At 40.9% G+C, this 14,781-nt stretch overlaps 1 protein-coding gene across 7 annotated transcripts in view; it reads left to right on the forward strand.

Moving 5' to 3' along the window:
• FRYL (FRY like transcription coactivator) overlaps positions 1–14,781 on the forward strand; it is a 170,888-nt gene that overhangs the window by 34,943 nt on the left and 121,164 nt on the right. The gene's annotated exons all lie outside the window — the stretch shown is intronic.

The following is a 14,781-nucleotide window of genomic DNA, read 5'->3' on the forward strand; positions in this document are numbered from 1 at the left end:
GATGCAGTTTTTACCCTTTGCTATCTGATGGCTCTTTTCATGAGTTAGCATGGTCTGAAATTTACCTTTATGCATCTGCATTGATGAGAGATGGTGACACCCATCTCATTGAGTGGCGAATGTGTAGCCTTAATTATGGAACTAATTTGGTGAGGAGTGAGAAAGAGGCTGCCTTAAAAGACTCTTCTTAGCCTTTCTGATTGTAATTTTTTCATTATTTTTATTCATCTGTGTCAGGTGCTTAACAATGGCATTTGGGGAGAGCAGGGACAATTTTATGTTAGGAATAATTTTTCTGACAAACTGGAACAAGCCATAATGGCGCCCACCATCGAAGATTGTGCAGAATAATGTCTGTTAAGGCTGTTATAGCCTTTGTTTGAAAACTAAGCAAAAACTTATGCTCTTTTAGCCTGGTTTGTGTCTTCATTTAACTTTGAATGCTATACAGTTGTGAAGTTTATAGTTGGATATCACTGAAGTACATGGCTCAAATATCTCCATAGGCATATCTTTACTAATTTTGTGTTTATGCTGTACTATGCTATCCTTTATAACTCATACTTTTAAGTAATGCTTTATTTCAAATGTTATAATTTCAGAGTTATAATTTAAGACAAATAGAATAGTCTTTGTTCAAGGTAAAAGAAAATGCTATAGGCTGAAGCTTGTAGTCAGAACAGATACCTTCATCTAACCTCGTTTAACATTTTATTGATAGCTGAGCAAATGAGGTAATAGACATAGAATGCACTTATCCTACTGTTAAAGATGAATTCTCGTTTCTCACTTGTTAAATATTTGTCAAATAGCGATTACTAGGAAGAATTTCCACAAGTCGGTAGTGCCTGACGGATATCACTTAATAGCGTGATGTCAACATGCATGAAATGCAGACTTAGTCTGTTCTGGGATCATGCTTTTACAATAGCAGATAGTAGCTGAATCCTCTTTAAATTATCTGCTTATTTCTATTTTTGTATCGTGGTAATGGAATGAACTGCTCTTCTGGTATAGAGCAAAAGAACTACTGTGTTTACCAGTTGGGTATACTGCAGGAGGCAGGTGTCAACAAAACAGGTAATAAAACAATAGAATGGCTTACAAAAAAAAAAAATTGTAAATGCTTATTTGCTTACTGTCAGCAGATGTGGTGTTAATGCACCACAGAACTTAGTGTAGTGAAGCTGTTCTAAAGCTTGACAGGTTTTTAAAGCTAAGGTTGTTTGTACTGTAGATATGTTTGAATTTGGAAGGTTTTTTATTCTTTATCCTGTTTGTTATTACTGGTGTTTAGGAAAGTTCTTGTATTAATAAGAATTTAGGTTAAATTTTGAGTCTGACAACCATTTAAAAAGTATTATGTAAGGTCCTTAAAGCAAAAGAACTGCTACTGTCAGCACCTGAAACATAAAAGCACTATTTTTGGTAATACCACTCAGCTGGGGTTGTTTGTATCAGATCTAAATATTTTGTATGGAATTCAAGAGAAGTTTTTTTCTTTTCAGGATATTTATCATATCATATTCTATTCAGCATATTTATCAATATTGTCTTCCAAAATGTGCACTGAACTGCTTTGTACATTGTTTTATAGCAGAAAATAAGGCCTTAGAAATGTGTGCTGTAGGATATTGTGTATTTTAAAAGACATATCCATCAGAATACTTTCAAGTGCTTTTTAGAAATCTTTCACAGCTGTCTATTTAGATTTATTGGATTATTAGAACACTAGAAAAACACATGTGACTTGCTGAAGTACTTGCATATATGATTTTACACATGACAACGTGCAATAAATTTGTATGAAAGAATAGGCAGTAATTTTAAATTCACTGCAACTTTCTGATTACAGAAAAAATCTCTGATTTCACATTGTCCTTGTTGTTTGCAGTGTTAAAGGAGGCGAATACCATGACTGTTCAGTGTAATTGGGCAAATGGCAGCTGTACCTAAGCTAAACGTGTACTTCTGGCAGAGCTGTGCTTTGGCTGTGTTGTAGGGCAGGGCAGCTAATGCTGTGGAGCAGGTGCGATGGTGAGCCCTACAAGTCAAACCTGTAGCAGCCACCTACAGGTTTTTAAAAGAGCTTTTAAAATTTATCAGTGAGCAAGTGTTCTTACTGCTCACAGTGTCCATGTTACTTCCGTGTATGTAAGACCTATCTCCTTTTGCAAGCATGAATCCTGTTTCCCTTCAAATGTCTCTGCTAGGGAGTGGAACGTAAGCTGACAACGTGTTTGGTGGGAAAGAAATGAGTAAGAGAACTGTAGCTGCTTCAGGGGGCTGGCAGCAGGGGCTGGGTAGACACGACCTGCCTGTGAGCACTGTGTCCCTGGAACACCAGCAGCTCTGCAGAGCAGTGTCAGCTCCGTGGTGCTGCTCTGATCAGCCTTGTACAGCAGAGGATGACCGGGAGGCCCAGCATCTAGCTGCAATAAAAGTCAGTATGGGGATCCAGGTTCTGAATTACAGTTAGAGAAGGCTGGAGTGGTTAGTAGGCAGCTAAACACAAGTGCTGCTTTTTTTTCCCTCTCCTCCCTTCAACCTCTGCTTGCTTCTTGTTTACATTCAGAGCCTGTTCCATAATACCGCTCGGGATCTAGAATGCTATTTACATTAAAATCTCTAATCCTCTCTCCTGTTTTCTTATCACACTAGATAGTATTGTTTTCTTTGAGTAATGCCCCAGGAAATTCTTCTATGTATATTTTCCATAAGTAATAAGAAACCTTTCTCAAGTGCCTCTGGAGCCTGCTCTTGCTGCCCTTTGCAGCAGAAGGTAGGGAAAGGGGATTTTGTTTGTTTTTTTTTTTTTGAGTGTAGCTTTACAAGCAGATCAGGCTGACACAATAGCTTGCTGCCAGTGAGAGGGGCCATCTCACTCCCAGCTGTGCAGCCCTTCCCTATCTCCTCTCCAACATGGCCTTTTGCTAAGCTGATTGATTTGACAAAGAAAACAGCCTGGCATTTTGGGGGTGTGATGGTATTGAGGTGAATTGTTGAGGTGAAGCAGCTCATCAGGGGCTTCTTTGGTGAGTAGCAGGGGCAGCACTGGATGTCCTGCCATCACTGCAAGTGACAGTCATCTTCTGGATACCCCTTCTGTTTTAAATGTATTGATATGTGGGAAATGAGCTCTTTAATATTTTAGATAAATGGAAACAAAGCATCTCTCCAGAGGTATCATCACTGCACTTAACATAATTTTTTTCTTATTGCTGCTTATAAGCCAATACAGACTGCTCCATAATTCTGACCACTCGGTAAATGTTTAAGTAATGCTTGCTTAAGACAAAGTCAACAATGAGCTGAAATGAAGTCCAGAATTATAAAGCAAATCTTTAAAAGACCTGATTTTTATTGTATACTTGGCTGTACACCTAATGTACTTCCAGCCTAGTTGTCTGTTTCATCTGAATAATAAGCACAGATGAATTCACAGTGGATACATTCCTCACTACCTCCAGTGCATGCTTGTTTGTTCCTTACCGAACTCTTTACATCCCCTCAAAGGGCAATGTAGTAATTGTAACTTACTGCTGCTTTCAAATTGGGTGTCAGAACAACTCAAAAGTGTGCCTCGAAGGGCTGTTTCTTCATACCTAACAGGTACTCATGTAGCTTTCATGAGGAAGCAATGTATTAGTTTTCCTCTGAGATACAGTGAGCAGTGCTTACAATTTTTTTTATGCCATCACAGATTATCTCTGCATCATTTTCAGTGCAAAGGTATAGCCAGTAAGGCTTTGCTCTGATTTTATAATATAATATTGTTTTCTAGACTTGAAGCACTCAGAAGGTTTTCTGAGGCTTAATGATGTTAATAGAGGGTTTTATCTGGCAGCTGAATCAATGTGATGTCTCACTGCTGTAGAAATTGTGGAGATTATATCCTCCTACCTGTATAGCCATACTGTGTATTCACTTTTTGTGGTCCTGGTGTAAGTTGGCCCTTGGTGAGACAGTTCAGCTTGTCAAACCAGGAGGGAACCACCCTTCCCTCCCAATACCAATTGATAGGAAGCAAGCCAAAATACTATGAGAATGAACCAGCAGCAATTTAGTAAGTGAATGTTAGTAATCATGGTCTTTGGGGTTTTTTCTTGTTTTTTTTTTTTTTTTTTTTGTCCTGTCCTGCAGATAACAAATATTCAAGTTGGCAGGGCAGAAGTAATTGAATAGAAGGGGTTTCTCTTTTTATTTTAAATATATTTACACTTCAGTATAGTGTCTTTGAAACATTATTGTGAAGAATTACTCTAAAGATAATACAGTTAAAAGGGGAGTTGTGTAAATGTGGCAAATGTAACTTTAGGCTGGGGAGGGAAAGATTTTTCACTCAGTTGGAATAGGGACAAAGTCAAGTTTTTTAACTTGAGGGAGTTGAAGGGTGATTGTATGGAGAGAATGAAGGAAAACTTAATACAGCAAGAAAAACGAGCAACTCTTCATAAGATCCTGCAATAACGTTATTAAAGGAAGCTGGGAAGTGCTGAATTCAAGACTTGGAGAAGAAAACTTGTGAAAATAACGTATATGCTACTGTAAAACAGTTCTCTGATTTGGTGGTAAAAAAAAAAAAAAGGAAATAAGTGTTTTTTTTTAAAAAATCTGTCTAAACAGTCCACAAGTTTTGCAATCAGTGTGTGAAAAGGGTTTACCATGTTCCTTTTTGATTCATGTTGCAAATTTCTTATGTGTACCTCAGATTTGAAAACACTATAATACCCATGAAATCACTATCTAATTATATGTAATATCTACCTGCAGCCCAAATTAGAGTCTGTAAAAGTCTGGACAGTATAAAGAATCTCAGTCATATCTTAAGAACCATTTTTCTTTAAGTATAAAACTATTGTCCTTTAAAATGCATTAAAATCAATCATGGTGCTAAAAAACCCAGACCTCCCCCCCAAACTCTTAAGTATATTTAAGGTCAGTGAAGTATATACCAGCAGGATAAGATCAGAAGTTGCATACAGAGATTTCATGCTAGTGACATCAGCAATTCAAATTTAAGATATGGACACAATAGCTTGAAGGTTTTTATTTAATAATTCTTTACTTTTGAGTTGAAAAGGGGAAAAAGTGATTAAAATGCAAACGTTTTAGTTAATAGATGATCTAACATGTTTCTTATCCCTTCTAAGGTGGCTTTTCTCGTTGTTCCTAATGAAAATGTGAATCATAAATGGAAGATGTTGGTATTGTGACATGACATCCTTCAGTAAATCATGATACTTTGGGTGGCTGTTGGCATTTTCTGTTGGCTGTACTTCTGTTAGCTGTTCTGTGCCTTGATTTGTGGACTTCCACACTTTTCATTTCCTCTCTTTTAAGCTCTTAAATAACAGAATGGTTCTTACTCTAAGTGCTAAGTTTATATATGTTCCTTCTGAAAAGTATTATGTGGATCCAGGTGGAGAGAAAATAATTTCAAATATTTCATCTTAAGGACTACTTTGGAAAGGCTTTCCTTTTTCAGGAAATGGCATTCTCTGTGTGACAGCACGGGGTACTCTTTAGTTGCCCTTCAAGCAAGGAAATGTCACATCTGGCCTTTTTCAATGGGAATACGTTTTCTCAGTTACTGTTACTGGAGAATAGTAACTGTTAATAGTTACTGTTACTGAAGAATATCTGTGATTTGGGAAGGGGTGTTCATGGTCTCACCTGTTTACCCAAAAGGCATCTTCTTGCCCTTCAGTCAAGTTACAAAAGGTTTCCTTTTGTAGAATCCCCTCCCAGGTAGAGGCTTCTGACCTGGCATGCTCTTGCTCTAAGGTTTTTGATGTTTGCATTTATTTATGAAGAAGCAGTCTGTTAAGAGAAATCCACAGGTACTACTGATTTGGAGAGATGGGGAAAGCTTTCAGAAAGCCCCATCGTTTTAGCAATGGTACTTTCTAAAGGTGTTCTAAAGTTCCTGTCTGCAGCAGGTTTTCTGTAAGATGCTCCAGCTGTTCGGGACTTGACATAACCTCACTTCACAAGCTGTGGGATACCCCTTATGTACAGGTACCACATAAATAATTTGCTTCAGCCCTTTAGTACCAGGTAGGTCTGTAGTGACATGCATCTATGTTGGACTATGGCAGCCTGGGAGACTTCTACTGCTTGTTGACAAGACCAGTATGGCAATCTGAGCTTTAGAAACCTTTGTGTTTGTTTTCTAACGTTAGGATGCTGTTGCAAGGTTGTATTAGATACTGACCCAAACCCCTGTCTCATGTCTTGTGGTACCTTTAGGATGCACTGGGGTGAGCCTTTTCTCAGTTACTTTGAGGAGATGACTGGGTGAAGAAGAATATCTTTAATTTTAAACTATTTTGTGGCTTGAAAGCAGGAGAAACAGGAAAGTGGTGAATAAAGAAAAAAAGAAATAGCTCATAACTGTGTTAAAACCAATGTACTTCTCCAGCATGTTGTTTTCTGTCGAGTAGAGATAACTTAAAGATATTTTTTCTTTATTCTTTAGTTGAGATTTCCATAAGCTGCTGTTACATGGAAGGAGCATTATAGAACTGAATAGTTAAATTTGCCCAGTAGATGATGAAATCGTACCGTATGCATTTATAGGCAGATTGTGCTTTTGGAAAGCTAACCCATTAATGGTAATTGCTGAGAGGAATGATTAGTATGCTAGAGCTCTATCAAAAAATAACACGACTGACAGAGAGCAGCCAGTTCAAATGAATAAGCATATTCTCCACTTCACCTGAACGTTTCAATTACCTAATTCCAGTTCTGTGTTTTTCTTTAACTAGTAGAGGTTGCAGTGGGGTGCCACTGCTCCTTTCCATTTGGTCTGCCGTGCCCGAGGCACTCAGTGAATGCAGAGCTGCCTGCAGGGTCTCAGGTCAAGCGATAAACATCAACTGTGCCGCATCGAAGCACTCCCAGCATCGGGCACAGGTGCCAGATGCATCTGCTTGTAGAGGCTAGGCTGTAGTCTACCAGCTGGGGCCCTTTAGAGGACTTTGTGCTGTGGCCTATTTGCAGAACTTCCAGACAACCAAGCCCTTGTTGTAAAGTGCGAGTGTTCGTTAGGTGTTTGGTATCCAAGTGTTGCTTTCAGCTGCACCTTTGGGTTTGCTGCTACTTTGCATTTTCTCCCTTCCTGATTTTTGCGTTTTTTCATTTTTCTTCAGTGAAACAGCATGCTTGCCTAGGTGTGAATAGCACCTCATATAAATGCTGTTAATTCGGACTTGTAAATCAGTGTATATGTATTAATTACCTTTTTTTCAATCTTAAGTGTTTCTATTTTGTACTCCTGCTTCATGTTGCTGCAGGAGTATCTGTGGTTTCACAGGGATGGGGAAGTTGTTAAATAAATAAATAAATAAAAATAATAAAAAAAAATAAATCAAATAAATCAGCATTCAAGGCACTTAATTGTTTAAAGCCTGCATTAAAAAATGCACTGTAATTGAGCAGTGCAGCCTGTGAAGAGCTATGCCATTTCAGTTCAACTAAGAAGAATGCCATATTACTGTCATCATTTATGATATTGGACAACCGAGCTCCGTGTTCCTGCCTTGTTTAATTAAAACATTGGAAATGATGATTTCAGGGACTTAAAACATCAGGAGTGTGTGCAGACCCTGTCACTGCTCTGCCAGCTGTACAGCCCACAGGGCTACGGTGAAAGGGGCTGTGGTGGGCTTGTGCTGGTGAGCAGGCTTAGTGGGGATGCCCCAAGCTGTTCACACTTGTAACTCCCTGCAGTTCCCCAAGCCCTGCAGACACCTCATACTTCCCCTGGGCTGGGAAGTGCTCTAATGGGCAAACAGGAATTGGCTGCGAGCTGCAGGGTTTCAGGAGCAAATGTCCAGCTCTGCTAATGGGGAGGGCAGGTAGGAGCTCCTTCAGCTGATGGGCAAGCATCACAGGACACTTTCAGCCCAAGCACTACGCCACTCATGCACCTTAACAGACTTGGGACTGTATCCCAATATGCTAATACACTTTATTTGTATTTATTTTAATTCTGGATGAGTCTTAAACGTATTTATTTTTCTCTTTTAAGCTGACACTGCTTTCTATAGGGCTAATGTCCCTGGTCCTCACATGATGCAAATGTGATGTTTCCTGTAAAAGTGGCACAGACATCTAGCAGCTTGGGAGGAGCAGCAAAAATAGAAACATAACTGATTCGTAACAGTTGTCCTCGGGCCTTGTAGGGTAACAGAGTTAAGCCTTTCCCTATTCTATCCATTTAAATGCCCAGCAACTAAGCAGGGATTTTCAAAGTAGACTCGAAACTGTTTCCAGGTTCCATTTAAAAGGTTGGTGAAAACTGGAATGCCAGCTCTCCGAAGGCAGGATGTTGGTATATTAATGCTGGAGCACAGTGAGGAGCACGTGATGCAGGATCCAGCAGATCTTAGGGCAGTTATTTCTGCTTGTCTGACACACAACATTTCTGCTTGTCTGACACACAACCATACTAGCCAGACTATACCTTTAAAGTTTATCTGCAGTCAAGGAAGGTCAAAATTGAGCATTTGAGAGAGAGTAAACCACTGGGGTTCTATAAAATTTTAACTGTTCAGATAACCATGAAAATCAAGAAACTCGGGTTTGTTAAGCTCTCGAGCAGTAACAGCTATGGCTTTTTGTATTGCTTTGCCTGTCTTGTTTCCTCTTTGAGAGAGGTTGATTAAATAACATCTCAGAACTGCCTGCTGGGTTGTTTGAAGTGTTGCAGCTTTTTATTGCTGATTCGTTTCCTTGTAATCGTACGATGTTTGGTGATCTGGAAAGCTGGATTTTCGAGAAGGGCCAGACTGAAATCTGTTCAGTGTGACATGTGTTCAGCTCTTACAAAGTTGGTAAGTTCTATGTTAAACCACCTTGAAAGCTATCTTATTTTTCAGGATTTATTTTTCGTCATTTTTTGAGGGGGGGAGCGGGGAGAAAGGAGGAAGGTAGGATTACCGTTAATAAAGATAGCAGCAGCTTACTGGAAAAGTTAAATATTAACAGTATCCTCTTTGATCTTACTCAAAGACTGCTCTACAAGAAAGCTGTGTATCTTCAGTGTCCTACCCTAGCTAGTTGGAAAACTTACCGTTTTAACTGACTTTAAATAGTAAATATTTGAAGTTTTGCCTGAATGCATTTTCCGTCTGTGTGTATCATCCTGAAGATGAATGAAGTAGCACTGGAAACCTCAAAGAAACCTGAATGCAACAATGACCACATATATATATATTTTTAATGTAACGTAAAAGAACAACTTTAGCTGTTCTTTTAAAATTGAGTGTTTTTGCTGGGATGATTAATGCAAATTATTTAGTTGTAGAAAAGTAGACAAACCATTGTCTGCTATCCCGGTAGAAAACAGCAAGAGCTATAGCATAGAGGGGAAAGAAGGTAGTATGATAAGATTCCTGGAGAAATTAAATTTTAAAATGGACTTGGGAATAACACTTGAAAATAGGAAATGAAACTAAAAACTGTGATGTTCACTGTAAAACAAATGATATAAAATGTTACTGCTTTCTGTCATTGGAAAGCAAACTTTGTAAATAATGCTTTTTAAAGATGACTTCATCAGGAATATCTTCACTCACAAAAAGCCTTGTGAGGAAGGTGAGAACTCCACTACCTTTTCCGTCCATAGGGATGAGGCTCAAACAACACAGACCACTTTTTTTTTTTTTGGTGTTGCATCTTAATATTTGCCACAAGCCAGAGCTCTGGCAGTTACAGAAACAACAATTTTTAGACACAGTGCTTATTTTATGTACATTATTCAAAATAGTTGCTAGTGATACTTCTGGGTAGCTCCAAGAAAATGGTATAATGCTCTTCTAAAGAAAAGCTGCATACACCACCCTTGCATACACATTTGTAGTAACTGTATTGATCCTAGTAAGTATAGTGGTCCTTTTAGAAATGTTTTTATTAAAATTTCAAACTCTATTTAAAAAAAAAAAGCTTCTAATATCTCACTGTAGCACAGTTGTGCATGTTCTTTTATACTGGTTGGATTCTATTGCTACTTCTAACACTCCGAACAACTCTTCCATGGTGTAAGAGTGACCTTCAAGTTTCATTGATCTGAATATTAGGTATATAAGGTTTGCACTCTTGAAGTGCAGAACTGACTTCGCTTGTGTGATTCAGGTGTGCTGTGCATGAACAGTGCAACAAATGGATCCTCTCTAATAGATGTTATAATGCTACTTAGAACAGGTGGACTTATTCCCTGGAATCTCGTAATGGGTAGGGCTGAAGTCAGTAGACTTGTGGTGCTGAAACTTCTCAACTAGTTTGCTTCTAGACATTGTCTTCCCTGAAAGGTTTTCATATCTGAACAAAAAGGAGTGGACTGGATGCTTGCAAACAGCTTGCATTGCTGATAGAGCACTTCTGCTTTAGCACAGTTACATTCTTCTCTTCTTCTTAAGAGCTTACTGGTATCAATGTGCTCATTCACAATTATGCCTCTCCTTGACTTGAGAAAATATCAAAAAAAAGTTCATAGACTTTCTATTAGTCTGTTCACTTTGGTAGGGAATTTTACAACTGGTCCAGTATCAAAATGTAAGCAAACTTCAGAATCAGTATTTAACTACGTGTTTATTGGAATGATGTTGTGAATTGCTACTTTGTACAGAACTCCTAAGTCCAGTTAAGTAATGGCCTCATTTTGTTGAGGTTTTCTTTTTGGTTTGTTTTTTCTGCATAAAACAGCTTCAGTTCAAAACTTCTGCCTTATAGTTTAATTTAAGTGCTTTCTTTTTCCATCTTTTCTCTAGGTAATAAAATAGTGGGCCAAATATCTCATGAAAGACTTCCCATATATGTACTCCAAAGGGATACATATTTTTAGATGTTTTCAGTGGACATACTTGTTGCTCTCTATTTTAGACACAGTGTAATTTCCCAGCCAGAAGCCTGTTTCATTTTCCTCTCTGAAAATGAGGAACGTAAAAGGAATTGATGCTGAAAATGACATGTTCTTGTACAGTTTTGGAAATGCATGACGATGATATCTTGTAACTCTACACAGTGAGTTTTATTGGGCTCTGTGTAGTGAATTAGCCTTTTCTATGCTTGGCAAGCTTTTAGGGGCTTGTAATACACGTTTTACTTTTCCTGCTTCTTCTGTTCTTCTTCTGATTAAAAATAAAAGATGTATTTTAAAATTTGTTTTATTCTGAGATCTGCTTATTCTAGTGTATGATAGGTTACCTCATTAACTCAATTCACAGGCTAAACAGAAACAAAGTTCAAAATTGCTGTAGTTGTCATCTATAAATCTTTGATTATAAAAACATTGAAGTTGTGGTTGTGAGGACAAAGAAATATTAGAAGGTTTGTACACGGTTATACCTGTGACACTGATGCTTGTGGTAATGCTAAGATGCTGACAGGTCTGTTAACCCTCCCGTTAAATGAACTTGTGGTATTTTTCTCTTCTTTGGGGTGTGTTTGTAGAGGATAATAGAAATGTTTGCTGTGTGCCATTCTTAAATCTTGTAAATTAATGTCCAATAAATCAAACTGTGTGCACATATATATGAAAGGAAACGTGTGTATTCATATGATATTAAGGGGATTTTTCAGTATATATGTTTCTAATATCAAGTATTCCTAGTGTTCAGTCTTAGCACTGAAACCTTTAGAAAAACTTAAACTTTTTTGTACATGCAAGTCTGAATGTTCTTAAAATACTCCTAACATCTTAGAGATGTTAATGGGCTAATACTGAACGAACTGCAGTTAAAATGAATGGCTAGTTTCCTTGAGGAAGACCTACCAAAATTAATCAATCAACAGTTGATATGAATAAATACTATTGCAGCAAAACCTCAGATGCTGTGGGGGAGGGCTATGTAACTTGCTTTGCTGAACACATTGTTATTAAAAATAAACCTAAAGTCTTAAAAAAATATTTCCTAACATTCATTCACTTTAAAAACACTCCTGTATAGAAACACTGGCAGCTCTTCTGTTTGCTTACCAGGGCTTCGGGAGGTGGAACATTGAGATTAGTGTTTCTGTGCTCCTGGGGTTTCTGGGTGATTGTTTTTTAATAAGTTTCTGGTGCTAATAATTTAAAGAATAAAAGCTGGAGGGGGTGCAACTACAAAGAACCCAAAGTGTATTTTAAAAAGTCATTATTTTTGAGGTGCTGGGAGAGTTGGCTCATGATTTTGGAATGCGTGCTGTTAACAAGGCTTCCTTTGAAGAACTCTCTGTAGCCCAGTGTTAAAGGCAGTCGGAGACTAACCATAATTAATACAGTCTTTCAAATTAGTGGTGAAATTCATCAGCCAGTTCCAAAATCTGACCTTTATATCCTACTAATAACAAAACACAACCTCTTCTTTCTTATTTAGTGAAAGGGAAAAGAAGTGCTTGAAGTATTACTCTGACTGTATTCATAAAAGAAGCGATGAAAAATGAGTATGAGGTAATTAGAGAGAGGCACAATGTATGTAACATTACCTGGATCAGGCTTATGAAAGAAAGCTTGATGCAGTGCCCCAAAGCATCACTCTGTGTGTGCACGGCCTGTACCCTACGTGGGAAGGAAGAGATACCTGCATGTACATAGCACTTTCATGTGGTGCTATAGTCATTTTTGCATGGGGGGGGGGATTTGACAACTCGATTATGTGGTCACTTAGTTTTCAGCAGTTAATAGTGCCATTTTTATCTAAAAAACAAACAACCCCACAGCGCAGCTGGCCAAACACCCGCATCAGCAGCCCCCTACCCCACTCCTATCAGCGTGCCTCTGCTGGGCTGCTGGAGCTGCGCACTTAGCTGTGACAGGTCCATGTCCCCCCCCCTTTTTTTTTTTTTTTTTTTTTTATTGGGGAGAGGAAAGGATAAAAAGAAAACAAAACATGGAAAGTATTTGGTGTACACCGTTTTTAATTTTCTTAATCTGCTAGGAGTGCATTTGAGTTCTTCCTCATGGCTGGGTTACTGCTGCTACAGGGCCAACTCTGAATTACAGGGACAGCTCTGCACCGATGTAGCTCTCTCTTAATTACTTTACAGCACATTCACTTGCTGAGCCCACCTTAGCCCCACACCATGCATTTTTGGGTTGCCGGCAGGGTGTGGGTCAGCTCCCCTGTCCCCTCCCTTTTCTGTGCGGGGCCACAGGGTCAGCTTGGGAGCAGCTGCCCCCACAGCCCCGTCTTGCTGCAGCCTGAGCTGCGCGTGCTGCGTTTGGGCTCCCACCCCTCCTGAGGGGCAGCGGCAGGGCCCAGCCCCCCCCGTGCGTGACGCCCCCTGGAGCCTCCCCGCCTGCTCCCGCCCGGCCCCGCCCCCGGGCCCGCCGCCCGCCTCCGCCCTCAGCGCGCGCCCCCCGGGCCCTGCGTCACCGGGACCGGGCGCGGGAGCGGGAGCGGGCGGGCGGCAGCATGGTGAGCCTGCAGGACGCGCTGCTCTTCGAGCTCAGCATCAAGTCCCTGCTCAAAGCCTGGAGCGGCGGTGGCGGCGGTGAGTGGTACGGCTCCGGGCTGAGCGGGGAGGCGCCTTCGGGAGCGCTTGGAGCGGTCCGGGGCTCCTCGGCCGGAGCTGCGAGCAGCCCAGCCCTGGGCTTTCCAGGAGGATTCCCTGCCTGGGCTGCAGCAGCCTCCCCGAGGGCGCCCTGTCCTCGCATCACCCCTTTATGCACGCTTCAGCGCAGGGTCTGGGGCTGGGAGCTGCCGTGCACGGCGTGGCACCTCTCGGGCTGGCAGCAGGACGCCAGGAGGCAACGGAGGCGACGTCCCAGCTCGGCAGGGATGCTGTGCAGCTCGTGCTCCTAAAAATTGAAAGCAGCAGCAGCGGGAGGTACCCGGTGCCTCAGCCCGAGGCCGCGTTTCGCAAGGCATTGCTCCAGGCGTGCTGCAGCGTGCGGCTCTTCCTGGCCAAGGGCTCCACCAAAGCTGCTGGGATTTGTACCCCAATACAGCGCTGCTTGCCCGATGATTCACGCGTGTCTTGTTTAAAAGAATTAGTAAGGAGTTATTTATGGTCCAGCGTATTAATCAGCCAGGAGTGCAGGCGTTCAGCCACGTCCTAATAGCTCAGGCGTGAGACTTGCTTTTTGTACTAAACTGCTGTAATTTGTGTTTTGGTCTAATAACTTCTAGGCTCACAGCGCTAACTTAGAGCAGCGAATATTTCAAAACAGGCGTCCCGATAGATTTGGCTCTCCACTTCTTGTGCTTGCATCTTAAAGTTTAACTGTAGCTGTTCCAAATTCTGCCGTGTGCTTGGGAAGTACTTGCGCTCTTGCTGAATCATAAATGATCCTAATTAAAAATATATGTCTTATAGGAGAAGTTGGGGGTGTCATGAAAAGGATCAAAAATCCTTAAAGTTGGTTTTGTTAACGTGTATTGTTCCCAAACTAAAGTAGAGCATGGGGTGCATTCAGTTAGAATAAATTAAGCCTGCAGCTAGTTAAATAATTGCCATATAAATAAGGAGCTGGACTGCAGGGTCTGGACTAGACAGCAGCATCAGCTACGATAAAACAAGGAGCGGTAACACCACCGGGGCAGTGAGGAGAGCTTGCTGGCGATGCTGTGCTTTCTCCTGCATGCCCTCCGTTATGTAAGCACAGCGGAGATCTTCCCGACTCTTCTGCCGCGAGGAGGTACCGGGCGATGCACTGACCGCCTCGTTCCCTGTGCCGGCCAGGCAGCCGGGTTTCACCTGGCGTTTCTCACAGCCCTCGCTCGGTTTTGCGCAGACGGCCGTGATTAGGGCATCGCTGTGTGCCAGGGCAGCTGTGCACAGGAGCCGGGAGCA

This window comes from Netta rufina (genome assembly GCF_964035555.1).
Source record: "Netta rufina genome assembly, chromosome: 4".
NCBI classification, from domain to species: domain Eukaryota; kingdom Metazoa; phylum Chordata; class Aves; order Anseriformes; family Anatidae; genus Netta; species Netta rufina.